Source organism: Acinonyx jubatus, chromosome D1, assembly GCF_027475565.1.
Source record: "Acinonyx jubatus isolate Ajub_Pintada_27869175 chromosome D1, VMU_Ajub_asm_v1.0, whole genome shotgun sequence".
Lineage (NCBI taxonomy): Eukaryota > Metazoa > Chordata > Mammalia > Carnivora > Felidae > Acinonyx > Acinonyx jubatus.
The window spans coordinates 70,658,997-70,674,126 of record NC_069390.1 but is presented as its reverse complement, the minus strand read 5'-3'; the positions used below and the strand labels follow the sequence as shown (position 1 = coordinate 70,674,126).

General features: G+C 37.1%; 1 pseudogene; it reads left to right on the top strand.

Moving 5' to 3' along the window:
* Positions 1-610: 610 nt before the first annotated feature.
* LOC128311642 (ragulator complex protein LAMTOR5-like) lies at positions 611-6,534 on the top strand (annotated as a pseudogene).
* The last annotated feature ends 8,596 nt before the right edge of the window (positions 6,535-15,130 follow it).

Below are 15,130 nucleotides of genomic sequence, written 5' to 3'. Positions count from 1 at the left end.
TTCTCTTCTTTGATTGGTTAGCACAGGTATGTGCTCCAATTCTGGCCAATGAAATAAGAGAAAGAAAGGCTCCCAGAAGAGTCTATAAGAGGTTTTCTTGTTCTAGAAGAAACATGGAAGAAAAATCTGCTTTTTCTGTTTCTGGACATTATATGGATACAGTACTCATTTGCATTCCCATGTTATGATATCAAAGTGAACTAGCTTAAGTACAACAGCCAATACTCCGAGCCTAACAAGAGGATGGGAAAAACCTTCTGGATTTGCAAGAATGGCACTGAACACTTACTTACCTTTTCTGGACAGATTAACTCAAAAAAATAAAAAGACACCATAACAATAATTGAATCTGGCAAGAATCGTCAGTAGATGCTAAAATAACTAAGACTTTGGGAAGAGAGTATTTGTATACCAACAAAGTTCTACTAAAAATATTGTTCCTAAATGCAAAATAGAAAATAGTACCTTTTCAAGGTAAATATTTAGCAGGTACATTAACCAGGTAACCAAACCATGGCCATGAATTTCATGCATTTATAGATGTGGACCACTTAAGGACTATGGCACACCTGTAGTATCCCTCCCAGAAACATTTAATCTGCAAGTAACCATGGCGGAAAGTTAGACAAATACATTTACGAGACATTACACAAAACAACAATCCTGGATTATTCAAATAATCTTAGTTTCTTAGGAGAAAATGTTTCGAAATGATTATACAGGAGGTGACTAAAATATGAAAATTAACTAGGATGGGGCATCTTTGACCCGTTCCTAGATTAAAAAACCTACCAGCCAATAAGGACATTTTTGGGACATGCAGGGACATGATAAAAATGAGGGGGTCTTTCCATTTCAGCTTAGAAATGTAGAGAGCTGGAAAGCTGGTTGCCACCCTCCTACCACAAGAAAAAATGCTAGACAAATGAAACATTAATGACCTGTGTTGAAACTGTTAGAGAATTGAAGTAGCGAGTCAAACAGCAAAGATAGATTCTGCATAGAGAGCACAAGGAAAGAGCAAAACAGGACCTGTTCATGTTTATCTGGGGCAGATTCCACCGGAGCCCATAGAAATCTCTGTGAAGATAAAGTTGTTTAATTAGCTGATAAAAACCAAATGTGAGCAAGGATAAGTGTGCAAAGCCCCTTAAGATCATAGACAGATATTTGTAGGGAGCAATACAGCTAGAGAGATGAAAGAGATAGGGTCTCTTTGGGAAGAGGACCTAGAGCCAAACCAAGAAGTAAACAGAGTATCTTTCAAGTAGTACTCCTCAACTGAGGGCTCCCTTGACTCAACTGGGGAAATTTGGCACTATCTAGAGACAATTTTGGTTGTCACAACTTGAGGCATATTACTGGCATTTAATGGGTAGAGGCCACAAATCCCTTTAAATACCCCATAATGCACAACACAAGAAAGATAACTCTTACAGCAAAGAGTTAGCCAATTTGCTAACTGTGTGAAGATGAGAAAACCTCTATTAGAGGCACTGGAGGTCTCTGGAACCCATAGCATTAACACAGTCTTACTTTGGTAACCATAGCCATAACAAACTTTAAACCCATGTCAAATATAGACAAGATTAACACAAATCATCATACTAAAGGCCTGGCAGAAGAAACTGTGCTCACCAAAAAACATGAAAAAGACTTACAGTATCTACTGTCATAGCTCAGTATCTCCTGCATATATATCAGGTATTCAATAAAAAATGATGAGGCATATCAAAAGGAAAAAAAAAATCTACCTGAACTGACAAAGCACTCCTCATAGCCAGCCTTAGATACAACACAGATGTTAGACCTATGAAATGAGGACTTTAGAATAACTATGATTGGTATATTAAAGTCTTTGATGAAATATGTAGACATCATGCAAGAATCATGGGTAATTTCAGGAGAGACAAAAACTCTAAGGCAGACTCAGATAAGCCAGGAACAAAATCTGTAGAAAATGTCACTGTCAGGCCTCATAGTACATGTAATAGAGTCAAGGAAAGTATGAGCGACCACAAAAATAGGCAAATACAAAACACACAAGGAAAACACAAAGAGGAAGTACCATGAGTGGAAAATAAAAACTGAACGAGCAAAGAGCAGTATGACAATATTAAAAGACATAATATATGTGTAATTGAATTCCCAGAAAGACAAAGAAAATGGCAGAAGAAACATTTAAAGAAATAATTTTAGAAAAATTTCCAAAATTTGTTAAAGTCATCAAAAAAAGATCCATGATATTCAGAAAATATCAACCAGAAAAAAATAAAAACTGAACTAACCAACACAAAAACCCCACACCTTGGCAAGTCATATTCAAACTGATTGAAAGTAATAACAAGGAGAAAGTCTTGAAGGCAGCCACTGTATTAGGAGGGGAAAAAAATTACATACAGAGGAATAAAAAATAAGAATTATAACAATAAGTTTTCCAGAAACTATGCAACAAAGAAGACAATGGAATGATATCTTTAAAGCATGGAAAGAAAACAAGAGTCAACACCCAATTCTATATCCAGTGAAAATATCCTTCGAAAATAGAAGATATTTTCTATTCCAAACAAAGAAAAACAGAGGGAATTTGGGGCCAGTGGATCAAATGTACAAAAAAAAAAAAAAAAAATACACACAAAATTCTTCAGAGGAAAGCAGATCATGTGTGTGTGTGTATGGGGGGGGGGGGAACTTGGATCTACACAAAGAAATGAAGGACACTGGAAATGCAATAAATAATGATGAAATGTAAGGTATTATCATATTTTCTTTAATGATAACTAACTGCTTAAAGAAACAGTAGCCACAATGTACTATGTGTTTATGACATATGTAAAAGTGAAATGACAATGACATAAGACACAGGAAAGAGAAATTAGGACAATGATAAGCTTTTGACATCACATCTGAAGAGGTACAGTATTACTGAAGGGGGGGATAAAATCACTTAAAGATGTCTGTAGGAATACCTTGGAAATATTGCAGATTTGGATCTGAACCACTGCCATAAAACAAATATTGCAATAGAGTTGAGTCAAATGAATTTTTTAGTTCTCCAGTGCATATAAAAGTTAGGTTTACACTATACTGTAGTCTATTAAGTGTGTGATAGTATTGTGTCTAAAAAAACCCTACATACTTCTTTAAAATTTTTAAAAAATATTTATTTATCTTTGAGAAAGAAAGACAGAGCACGAGAAGGGGAGGGGCAGAGAGAGAGGGAGACACAGAACCCTAAGTAGGCTCCAGGCTCTGAGCTGTCAGCATGGAGCCCAACACGGGGCTCAAACTCACAAAATGTGAGATCATGACCTGAGCTGAAGTCGGACATTTAACTAACTGAGCAACCCAGGTGCCACCCAAAACCTACATACTTTAATTAAAAACTACTTTATTACTGAAAAATGCTAACCATTATCAGACCTTGCAGCGAGTCATATTCTCTGATCACAGATCACCATAACAAATATAATAGTAATAAGAAAATTAGAAATATTTTGAGAATTACTAAAATGTGATAGAGACATGAGGTGAGAAGATGCTACTGGAAAAATGGTGCCGATAGACTTGCTCGACAAAGTATTGCCACAAACCTTCAATTTGTAAAAAATCTCTGTATCTGTGTAGCGCTATAAAATGAGGTATGCCTGTATTTTAAACTCTAAGACACTAAAAATAATGAAAATAGAAGTATAAATAATGAATGAGTCACTTGAAGAAATAAAATGAAACTTGAAAAGTAGAGGCATAGACTTCCAGTTTCTGGTGCAACATGTGAGAAGCTCAGAAATCACACTGTGTCCTAACAAATAAAAATCTGAAAAACTGAAATATCAACAACTCTTAAATTCATCAAAGAATTTCCCTGAGGTCAGAGGGCAAAGTGCTGCTCCCCCCAGTTGGAGAGGGTTGCATAGGTAGATACAGAGAGTCTCAATTTACCATAGCAGAATTGTCCATGGGACATGGTGCTGGGGTAGGAAACCTGTACTGTAGTTGATGAATGGCTGGAGGCTCAGTGTGGACAAGTCTGAGAGTTAAAAACTCCAGGGGGACTCACTCATAGGAAGGACCCACAGTTTTATGAGTTTCACCTGTAGGAACTTTACCAGGTCCTCACAGTGAATATTGGGGGAAAAAATCGCTGCTGCTCTGGCAGGAGGAGGGGAAAACTAACCATTTTGAAATATGTCAGAGCATTCTGTTCTTCTTAAAGAGGATTGTCCTTAAAAAGGATTGTCCTCCTTAAAAAGGAGAAACTATTTAACCAGAGCCAACTTCCCTGGGAAAGGGACTACCTAACTCCAGCCCCTCTAGACACTGTTGTGTTAAACCCAAGAGGTGGGGGACTGAGAAGCACTGCTGACCTCCAGGTCACAGGGACACAGGGACCAGGGACACAGGATCACTAAAAGACAGACCTAATCATAGCGCTACAGAATCCATCTTCTTCACCCACCCCCTTACTACCACATTACTGAAGGCCTATTTACTGCAATCCCTTGTGTCCAGTGTACCATGTTTGCTTTTCATCAAGAAACTACAACTAACAAACTAGCATAAAACAGCTTGAAGAGATGGGAGAAGCATTGGAATCAGAGTCCCGTATGGCAAGAATGGTGGAAATATCAGATTACAAAATTAAATTCTAAAACCTATGATTATTATGCTAAGAGTTTAATGGAAACAGTAGACAACATACAAGAACAGACACATAATGAAGCAGGGGGATGAAAATACTAAGAAAGTATTTCTAAAAATTCTAGAGCCAAAAAAATATAGTAACAAATTAAGAATGACTTTGATGGGCTCCGTAGTAAACTAGGTATGGTTGAGGAATTGGAGCTTGAGGATATCTCCATAGAAATATCAAAATTAAAAAACAAGGAGAAAAAGGAAAAAAAAACACCCTTAGAATATCAAATAACTGTAGGACAAGTACAAAAGGCATAATATACATGTAATGGGAATACCAGAAGGAGAAGAAAGAAAGAAACAAACAATATTTGAATACTGATGGAGAATTTCCCCCAAAGAAATGTTAGACACAAAACCACACATCAGGAAACTCAGAGAACACCAAGTGGAATAAATACTAAAATTATTTAAACTTTAAAAAATCAAATAGAAAGAAAAAATCTTGAAGGAAGTCAGAGGAAAAAATGCCTTGCTGACAGAAAATCAAAGATAAGAAATCCATCTGACTTTTCATCAGGAGCCACGTAGGCAAGAAAAGAGTAGAATGAAATATTTAAAGCATGAGAGAAAATAAACACTGACCTAGAAAGATTCTTTAAAAGTAAAGGAGAAGTAAAGAATTTCTCAGGTTAAAATACAATGGAAAGAATAAAAAGAAATTGAGAGGATATAGGACCAGGAACCCCACCTCATGAAAAATGTTAAAAGAAGTTCTTTAGCGGTACATGAGTGGCTCAGTCATTTAAACATCTGACTCCTGATTTTGGCTCAGGTCACGATCTCATGGTCATGAGATATAGCCCCGAATCAGGCTCTGCAGTGGAACTTGACTGGGATCTCTCTCTGTCCCCCCTCCCCTATTCACTCTCCCCTTTTCTCTCTCAAAATAAACAAACATTAAAAAAAAGATACTAGAGGGAGAAAAAGTTATACATACAGTAAACAGAAAGAAGGAACAAATAAAATTACAGCAGAAAGGAGTGAAGTTGAAAACAGAAAGACAACTGAGAAAATAATTGAATCCAAAAATCAAACAAAAACTTTACAACAAAAGAAAACTAAATTCTTATATCCCCCTTGAACATAAAGGCAAAAATCCTCAACAAAACATTTTTAAAACAAATCCAACAATATTTAAAAAGATAATATAGCATGTTGAAATTTCTTTATTCAAGAAAACATGAGGTTACTTCAACATTTCAAATATAATCCATGTAAATTACCTTATTAATTTGCTAAAGAAGGAAAAACATATTAATAGAAGCAGAAAAAGCATCCAACAAAATACAACATCCATTCATGATAATAAGTTCCAGTAACCTAGGAACGGAAAGGACCTTCCTTAACTCAATGAAGTGTTTCTGTGAAAAATCTCAAGTTGACAACATTCTTAGTAATGAGAATCCAAATTCTTCTCTTCTAATTTTAGGATGATAGTAGATGTCTTCTCTCACAATTTCTATTCAACATTATACTGGAAGTCCTAGGTAGTGCAGCAAAACAAGAAAAAACAAAATGACAAACATTGGACACCTTGTGGGATCCTGGACCAGGGGACAGTGGGCAGGATGGAGGAGCATACTTGGCACAGCACTTGGAGGACATAGTGAAGAACTCTTCCATTGTTGGAGCACAGATTCACAAGGACTTAATCTGGGCTTCTGTGGGACCCTATCAGATGCACATGCTAGAGTCATATCTGTTCTAGCCTAGCAATCAGCAAGGTAACCTCATACCCCACATTCCTGTGGTGTGTCTCTGGAATCAGATAATGGGAGCACTACAATTCAGAAACATGACAGCATCACAGTGGCAGTGTGTGAAATGGCCTCTTAACATCTTCTGTTAGTTCTCCAACAGTTTGTCATAGGGACGGCATCTTACCTACATTAATTATCTTGTAGAACTATTAAAGTTCCAGTAGGCGGGTCATGTATATTATCTGCATTGAGTACTTTTCTATTCATTTTAGAGAAATGAATAGAAACACTCAATAGATGGATTTATCAAAATATTTAAGAAAGGACCATGTTTTGAAATAGCAGGTCCAGGTCACTTTGTATGTAGAATTTTGTTATGTCCAATAAATCTGATTGGAGGGGGAAAAAAAGAAAAACATTGGGAAGGAAAAAATAAAATGTATGTGTTCACAGGTGACATGATTATGAGTGTAGGAAATCCCAAAGACTTTACTAAAAATATCCTGGAACTCATAAATGAGTTAGGCAAGGTGGCAGGATAAAAGGTCAATATATAAAAATCATCTTGATTCCTACATATTTGCAGTGAAAAAGTTGTATATGAAATTTTTTTTAACAATCCATTTATAGCTTCAAAATTTGTATTTGAAAAATGTTAAAAGCCCTCATTTATAAAAGCTTCAAAAAGTGAATTAACTTGACACATAAATTCTAGAGATCATTACCAATACTTAAAATGTGTTAAAATGGTACATCTCATGTTAAGAGTTGTTACCAAAGTCAAAACTCAACAACAAAAACAAGGGTCAAAAGAAACTTTCACAGATGATGGATGGACAGATTCATTACCGTGATTTTGGTGAAGGTTTCATATCAGTTGTTATCAGTTGTTTGCAAATTCCTATCAGTTGTTATCAGTTGTTTGAAAAACTTCAAATTGCACATTTTTAGTATTTATAGGTTATTGTATGTCAAATATGTCCCAATAAATTAACGTTTTTTCCAGTTAGTTAACATACAATGTAGTATTGGTTTCAGATGTACAATTTAGTGATTCAACACTTCTATAAAATACTCAGTGGTCATTGAAATAAGTGCAATCCTTAATCACCATCACCTATTTAATGTATCTCCCAACCACCTCCCCTCTGATAACCATCGGTTATCAGACTCTATAATTAAGAGTCTGTTTTCTGGTTTGCCTCTCTGTCTGTCTATCTCTCTCTCTTTCTCCCCCCTATGCTCCTTTGTTTTGTTTCTTAAATCCTACATATGAGCGAAATCATATGCTATACACCATACACAAAAATATATTCAAAATGAATTAAAGACCTGAATGTGAGACATGAAACCATTAAAATCCTAGAGGATAACACAGGAAGTAACCTCTTTGACATCGGCTGCAACAAGTTCTTACAAGATATGCCTCCTCAGGCAAGGAAAACAAAAGAAAAAATAAACTATTGGGACTTCATCAAAATAACAAGCTTCTGCACAGCAAAGGAAACAATCAACAAAACTAAAAGGCAACCTATGGAATGGGACAAGATATTTGGAAATGACATATCTTATAAAGGATTAGTATCCAAAATATATAAAGAACTTATACAACTCAACAACCAAAAAACAAAACAAAACAAAAACACAAAGAATTAAAAAATGGGCAGAAGACATCTGAATTATGAATAGACATTTTCCCAAAGAAGCCATACAGATGGCCAACAGACACATGAAAAAATGCTCAACATCACTCATCATCAGGGAAATGCAAATCAAAACTACAATGAGATGTCACCTCACACCTGTCAGAATAGCTAAGATTTTTTTTAAATTTTTTTTAAACGTTTATTTATTTTTGAGACAGAGAGAGACAGAGCATGAACAGGGGAGGGTCAGAGAGAGAGGGAGACAGAATCTGAAACAGGCTCCAGGTTCTGAGCTGTCAGCAAAGAGCCCATCGCGGGGCTTGAACTCATGAATGGCGAGATCATGACCTGAGCCGAAGTCGGACACTTAACCAACTGAGCCACCCAGGCGCCCCAAGAATAGCTAAAATTAAAAACACTAGAAACAGTAAGTGTTGGTGAGGATGTGGGGAAAGGGGAACCCTCTTGCACTGTTGGTGGGAATGCCAACTGGTGCAGCCACTTCAGAAAACAGTATAGAGGTTCCTCAAAAAGTTAAAAATAGAACTACCTTATGATCCAGCAATTGCACTACTAGGTATTTATTCAAAAGATACAAAACTACAGATTTGAAGGGATAAATTCACCCTGATATTTATAGCAGCATTGTCAACAATAGTCAAATTATGAAAAGAGCCCAAAAGTCCATTGACTGATGAACAGATAAATAAAATGTGGTGTGTATACATATATATGTATACACACACGCACACACACACACACACACACACACACACAACGGAATATTACTCAAGCACTAAAAAAGAATGAAATCATCATTTGCAACAGCATGGATGGAGCTAGAGAGTATTATGCTAAGAGAAAGAAGTCAGAGAAAACCAAAATTGTTAACTTTTAAGAAAATACGTTAACTAGGTATAAACTTAAAACATATGCAGATCAGTACAGTGAAATCTATAAAGCAATGATGAAAGGAATAAGATCCAAATAAATGGAAAAATGAACTATGTTCATAGAATGGACAACCTATACAGTTATGACAATTCTCTCAATTTGATCTATAAATTCAGTGTAAGCTTTAACAAAATCCTAGAAAATTTTTTGTAGTTATAAATAAGTTGGCTCTAAAGTATATTATTGAAAAATTTATTTTAATAGTTTTTAAAAATCAAGTGTATTATAGTACACCAAACCAATAGAATAGCTTGAAACAATCTTAAAAATAAAAATATCCAAATACATGATTAGATTTCAAGAAGCACTAGAATTGCTCAGTAGTCAGGACAAGGACAATAACAATGTGGTATTGACAAAAAGATAGGCATAGGGATCATCAGAACCAGAGAGAAGGTGGAACAGAGACCTGCCCGGGAGGGTCAGCTGATTTGTCACAAAAGTATAAAGGCACTTCGATCGAGAAAGAACAACTTTAGGTAAAACACCGAAAGCTCTGGGGCACCTGGGTGGCTCAGTCGGTTAAACGCCTGACTCTTGATTTTGGCTCAGGTCACGATCTCCGGGTTCAGTTTGTGGGACTGAGCCCTGTGTTGGACTCCGCACTGACAGTGTGGAGGCTGCTTTGGGATTCTCTGTCTCCCTCTGTCCTTCCCCTGCTCATGCTCTTTCTCTCTCAAAATAAACAAACATGTATAAATAAATAAATAAAGTCACCTCTCTTTAAAAACAAACAAACAAAAAAGCTCACTTCATGAAAGGAAATTGTTAAATCTGACTTTATACAATATAAGAACTTTTGCTTTCTGAAAGATATCATTGTAAGAATATAAACCAAGACACATCCTGTGAGAAAATATTTGCAAACAACTGATAAAATATTTGTATTCAGGAGATACACACAAAAAACATTTAAAGCTCAAAAATAAGAAAGTAACTAACCCAATTTTTAAAATGGGCAAAAGATACAAACATTTCACCAAAGCAGATATCTGGATGGCACATAGGCATATGTAAATATTCTGAATCAGTAATAATCAGAGACATTGGAATTAAAACCATAATTACAGATTACTATGTATCTAGTACAATGGCTAAAATAAAATAAAATAAAATAAAACTGATAACACCAAATGCTTGTGACAATGCAGAGTGACAGGAACTCCCATTTAGTGCTGTTGAGAATGAACAGTACCAGTTACTTTGGAAGACAATTTGGTAGTTCTCCCTCCCCTCCTCCTCTCCTCCCTTCCTCCCTTCCTCCCCTCTGTGATTTACTTACAAAGAATAGAGTAGGGGAAGAGAAAAACTAACTCTACAGTAAGTAAAAATTACCTTCACCAAGTGATGAAAGTTAACTCATCAATGATAAAAGCCTGTTGGTATCATATAGAGCATTATATGATGAGATGAAAAGGAACTTAAACTCTGTGGTATTCTTTCCGCAAACCCATAACCACAGCCTAATCATGAAATAAAAACTCAGACAAACCCCAATGTGAGGACACTCTTATAGTACACCTGGCCATCATACCTCAAAATTGTCAAGATCATTAAAAACAAGGAAAGATGGGACTGAGTAGGTTAAGCATCTGACTCTTGATTTGGCTCAGTTTATAATCTCAAGGTTAGTGAGATTGAGCCCTGTGTTGGCTCTATGTTGATGGCACAGAGGCTGCTTGGGATTCTCTCTCCCTGCCCCCTCAAAATAAATAAATAAACTTAAAAGCAAAACAAAACAAAAAACAAAACAAGGAAAAACTGAGTAAATGCCACAGATCAGAAGACAATAGAGAGACCTAACATCTCAGTTTGGTATGGTACTCTGGATTGGATCCTAAAATAAATAAAGCATATTAATGGAGAAATTGATGAAAGCTAAATAAAGCCTGGAGTATAATTGATAGTAATGTACTAGCGTCAGTTTTTTCTTAGTTTTGTCACGTGCACCATGCCAATGTAAAACACTAACAATGGGGACACCTGGGTGCCGGGTTGTTCTGGGTTGAAGTGTCTCCTCTAAAGAAGAAATGTTGAAATCCCATTCCTCAGTACCTCAGAATGTGATCGTTTGGAAATAGGGTCTTTACAGAGAAAATCAAGTTAAAGAGAGGTCATTAGGGTAAGTCCTCACCCCACATTATACTGGCCTTACAAAAAGGTAAAATGTGATACAGGGACAAGCATGCACAGGGGGAGGTCAGCCATGTGAAGACCAAGGATTGAGGCAAGGATCTACACACCAGAATGCCAAAGATTGCCAGCCAACAGCAGAAGGTAGGAGGATGCAACCAATAATTGTTCCCTATAGGTTTCAGAGGTAGCTTGGTCCTGTGAACACCTTGATTTCAGTTGCTCCAGAAGTGTAAGACGATATGATTCTCTTGCTCTAAGCCCCTCAGTTTGTGATATTTTGCTATGCCAGCCCTAGAAAACAAATTCAGGGGTGTACAAGAGCTCTCAGAAGTATCCATGTAATTTTTCTTCAAGTCCAAAATAGAAAGTTTATATAAAAGAAACAATAACAACAACAGTAACAACAAACAACAACAACAACAACAAAACCACGTTTCCATATGCCATCAGTGTATTATTTGAAAGCCAAAGTAAAGGTAACCATTTGCACTATGTTAAAGGAGAAGAAAGAAAGAAAAAGAGAAAGAAAAAAATGTAGGAAAATTTATCAAAACATACGAAATCTGTATGGTGTAATCTATAAAGTCCTAATGAAAGAAATCAAAGAAGACCAAAATAAATGGAGAGTGAGATCTTTTTTTTTTTGGGAGGGGGCATGTAGTTGGAAGACTCAACATAGGAAACATGTCAATTCCTTTCAATTTGATCGACAGATATGACAATTCCTACAAAAGTCTCAGTAGGATGTTTGTAGTTTAGGTAAGCTGCTATTAAAATTTATGTGGAAAGGCAAAGTAACTAAAAACAATAATAATTTTTGAAAAAAAAAGAATAAAGTTAGAACCATACTTTCTAATTTTATTTTTTTCATACTTTCTAATTTTAAAACTGACTATAAAGCTATGATAATCAAGACAATGTAGTGTTGGTAAAGAGACACACACATAGATCAATGGAACAGAATAGAGTCCATAAACTGGAGTCCATAGACTCACACAAATATGGATGGTTGACTTTCAAACAAGGGTGTAAAATGAACTCAATGGAGATAGGTTTTTGCAACAAATGATGTTGGAATAATGGAGCATGTAAATACAAGAAAAACTTAACTTCCAACTGAGTTTACCTCTTATGTAAAAATTAATTCAAAATGAATCATAGAGACGGAAAATGTAAACTTATTTTAAACATTTTTAGAAGATGTGGATTAAAAATCCTTGTGACTCTGATTTACACAAAGATTTCTTAGCTACAACACCAACATCATGTTCCATAAAAATAAATATTTGTAAATTATATACTTGATAAAGGATTTCTGTACAAAAATCTGTTAAAAAATTTCAAACCTGAATAATCTGGCAAGAAACCAATTAATATGGAGGCAAAAGATTCAACAGACACTTCACCCCAGAAAATACACAATGGGCAGATAAGCATAGGAAAGGATGCTAAACTTAGTTTACATCTAATTTACATCTAGTTTACATTAGCTAAACATCATATTAAGGAAATGCAAATGAAAACCACAATGAGATCCAACTACACACCCAGGGGAATAGCTAACATTAAAGTCAAACCAAAACAACAAAACAGACCCATGCCAGGCACTGCCAAGGATATGGAGGAAAAAAATCACACTACTGGACTCTGGACCTTACCAGTGAGTGTGGACTGAAGAGAGAGAAATTTGGCCCCACCCTCAGACAGTGGTGTTCTATTCTCATGGTCCCTGTGCCACCCATACACTGAAGGGACAATCAGGTTAGTTCCTGTGACCTCCAGCTTTCCTGTATCATGAAAGTTTTTGATGCTAGCTCAGAGATATGTCATTTATTTGCTAACATCTAGTGTCTATATTAAGAGTTTGTTCTAAAAGAGAAGACCCTATCCTTGCCACGGTCCACTGGCTGTGTCCCTATATTCACCTCTCCTCTTGTTCTACTGAGCCATGATGCCTGATAGAATCACACTGAAGTCCTTCTCCTTCAGTCCAGATCCCGGTGTAAATGTCTGGAGTGTCTCTACCCACATTCCAGGGCTCTGTTCTTGCTCTTCACATTCATGACATGAGATGAGTTGATCATCTAAATATCCCATAATAAGAAATGGGAACTGCTGTTCTTGCGTGAGACCTAGCAATAAAAATGTAAGATCCTGGGGTGCCTGGGTGGCTCAGTCGGTTAAGTGTCCAACTTTGGCTCAGGTCATGATCTCGTGGTTCATGAGTTCAAGCCCCACATCAGGCTCTGTGCTGACAGCCTGGAGCCTGGAGGCTGCTTCAGATTCTTTCTCTCTCTCTCTCTCTCTCTCTCTCTCTCTCTCTGTCCCTCCCCTGCTTGTACTTTGTCTTGCTCTCACTCAAAAATAAATACAAACATAAAAAAAAAGTAAGATCTTAAGGGGAGGAGGACAAGGCAAAAGGTGAGGGTTCTCAAAATGTTCAGTCCTATTCCTATGGCATGACTTCATTTCAAAATAGAGTGTGGGGTGTCTGGGTATTCAGCATCTGACTTTTGATTTCAGCTTGGGTCATGATCTCACGGTTCATGAAATTGAGCCCTGCATCAGTATCTGTGCTGACAACATGGAACCCGCTTGAGATTCTCTCTCCCTCCCTCTGCCCCCACCCCATTCTCTTTCTCTCTCAAAATAAATAAACTTAAAAAAAAAAAAGCAAATAACTAGAATGAAGTTTCTTCTGTTCTGATTGATCCCACAAACATGTAAGGAGATCATGTCTAATAAGACAGGAGGTATGTGGGATTGTGTTAACAGGAAGAGAAGAAGAGGAAAGTAATGTCCAGGTAAATAAATAAAACTGAGTGTGGGACAAGAGAAGCATCAGGACTAGCGAGGAACTTAGGGAAAGCAATGCCAAGTAGAAATGGAGTTCGAGCCAAAAAGGCTTCCAGTGACACTGTGGGCAGCTAGAGAGAAAAAAAGAGGTTCAAACAGCGCCTACACAAAGTAAACTTCCCTTACTTTAACTGAACGTACACATGAATCCATGAGGAAGACAATCCTTGGGGAACAGTGGCCAAGTTGTAGACAATATGGCATGCTGATAGAGGAAGCGACAGACAACATTTCATTTATATTTCAAAATTACTCTCAGGTGGTATAAAATTCTATTTCATAGAATCGGCACAAAGCTTCTGCTGTTCATTAAGACCCAAAGGGGACAAGACAGTTGAGAGTAATATAGTGCTGTCATGGAGAGTGCAGTTCCTGAGACCCAGCTAATGAGTTTGAGTCCCAGACCCACTGCTTACCAGCCCAGACACCTGGAGACCCCTCAGTTACCTTGTTTGCAAAACAAAGTGTCTGTCTTGGGGGAGAAACTGGACCAGGGCCTTGCACAGGTGTTCACTAGCACTGTTGTTAACTACATGAACAGGATGACAACAAAAGAGAGAGGGAGCATCTGAGAGAAGGGCAAAAAGAGAGGGATGAGAGGAAAAGTAGAGACTTAAGTAGGGAACAATAAAAATCTAGCATAAGATTGAGAGAAAATCCACGTTTGAGACAGTAATAAGTGAAAGGGCCAGGAAAAACCCTATAAGGTTTTTTAACTTTAAAATTGGTAAGGGAAAACTGATGTTGGAAAACAGACACATTGGATGTAATCCAGGGTGGAGAGTTCATACGTTTCTCACGCTCAGGGTTCCAAGACACCCCCCCCCCCACCACCACCATGGTCATGTCCCACAATAGTAACACGTCTCAAGTGTCACTACCTGCAGCACCCCAACCTGGCAAAAATCACAGCAGAGAATGGGCAAAGGTCTCAGCTAACAAACAATCTGAAACCTGGGGTTTAGACAGTGTGACCTCTTTCATTTACCTCTCAATGTGTGGGTTGGGGCACAATGCTACCTTGGGATCCTACAACCCCTAGAATGAATCCATAATTGCTCCCTCATGCTCTGGAGCTTTCCTGTGGCTCCTTTAAAAAGAGTCACAGAGGGTGTCAGCTGCCTTTAGATATAGTTGAGA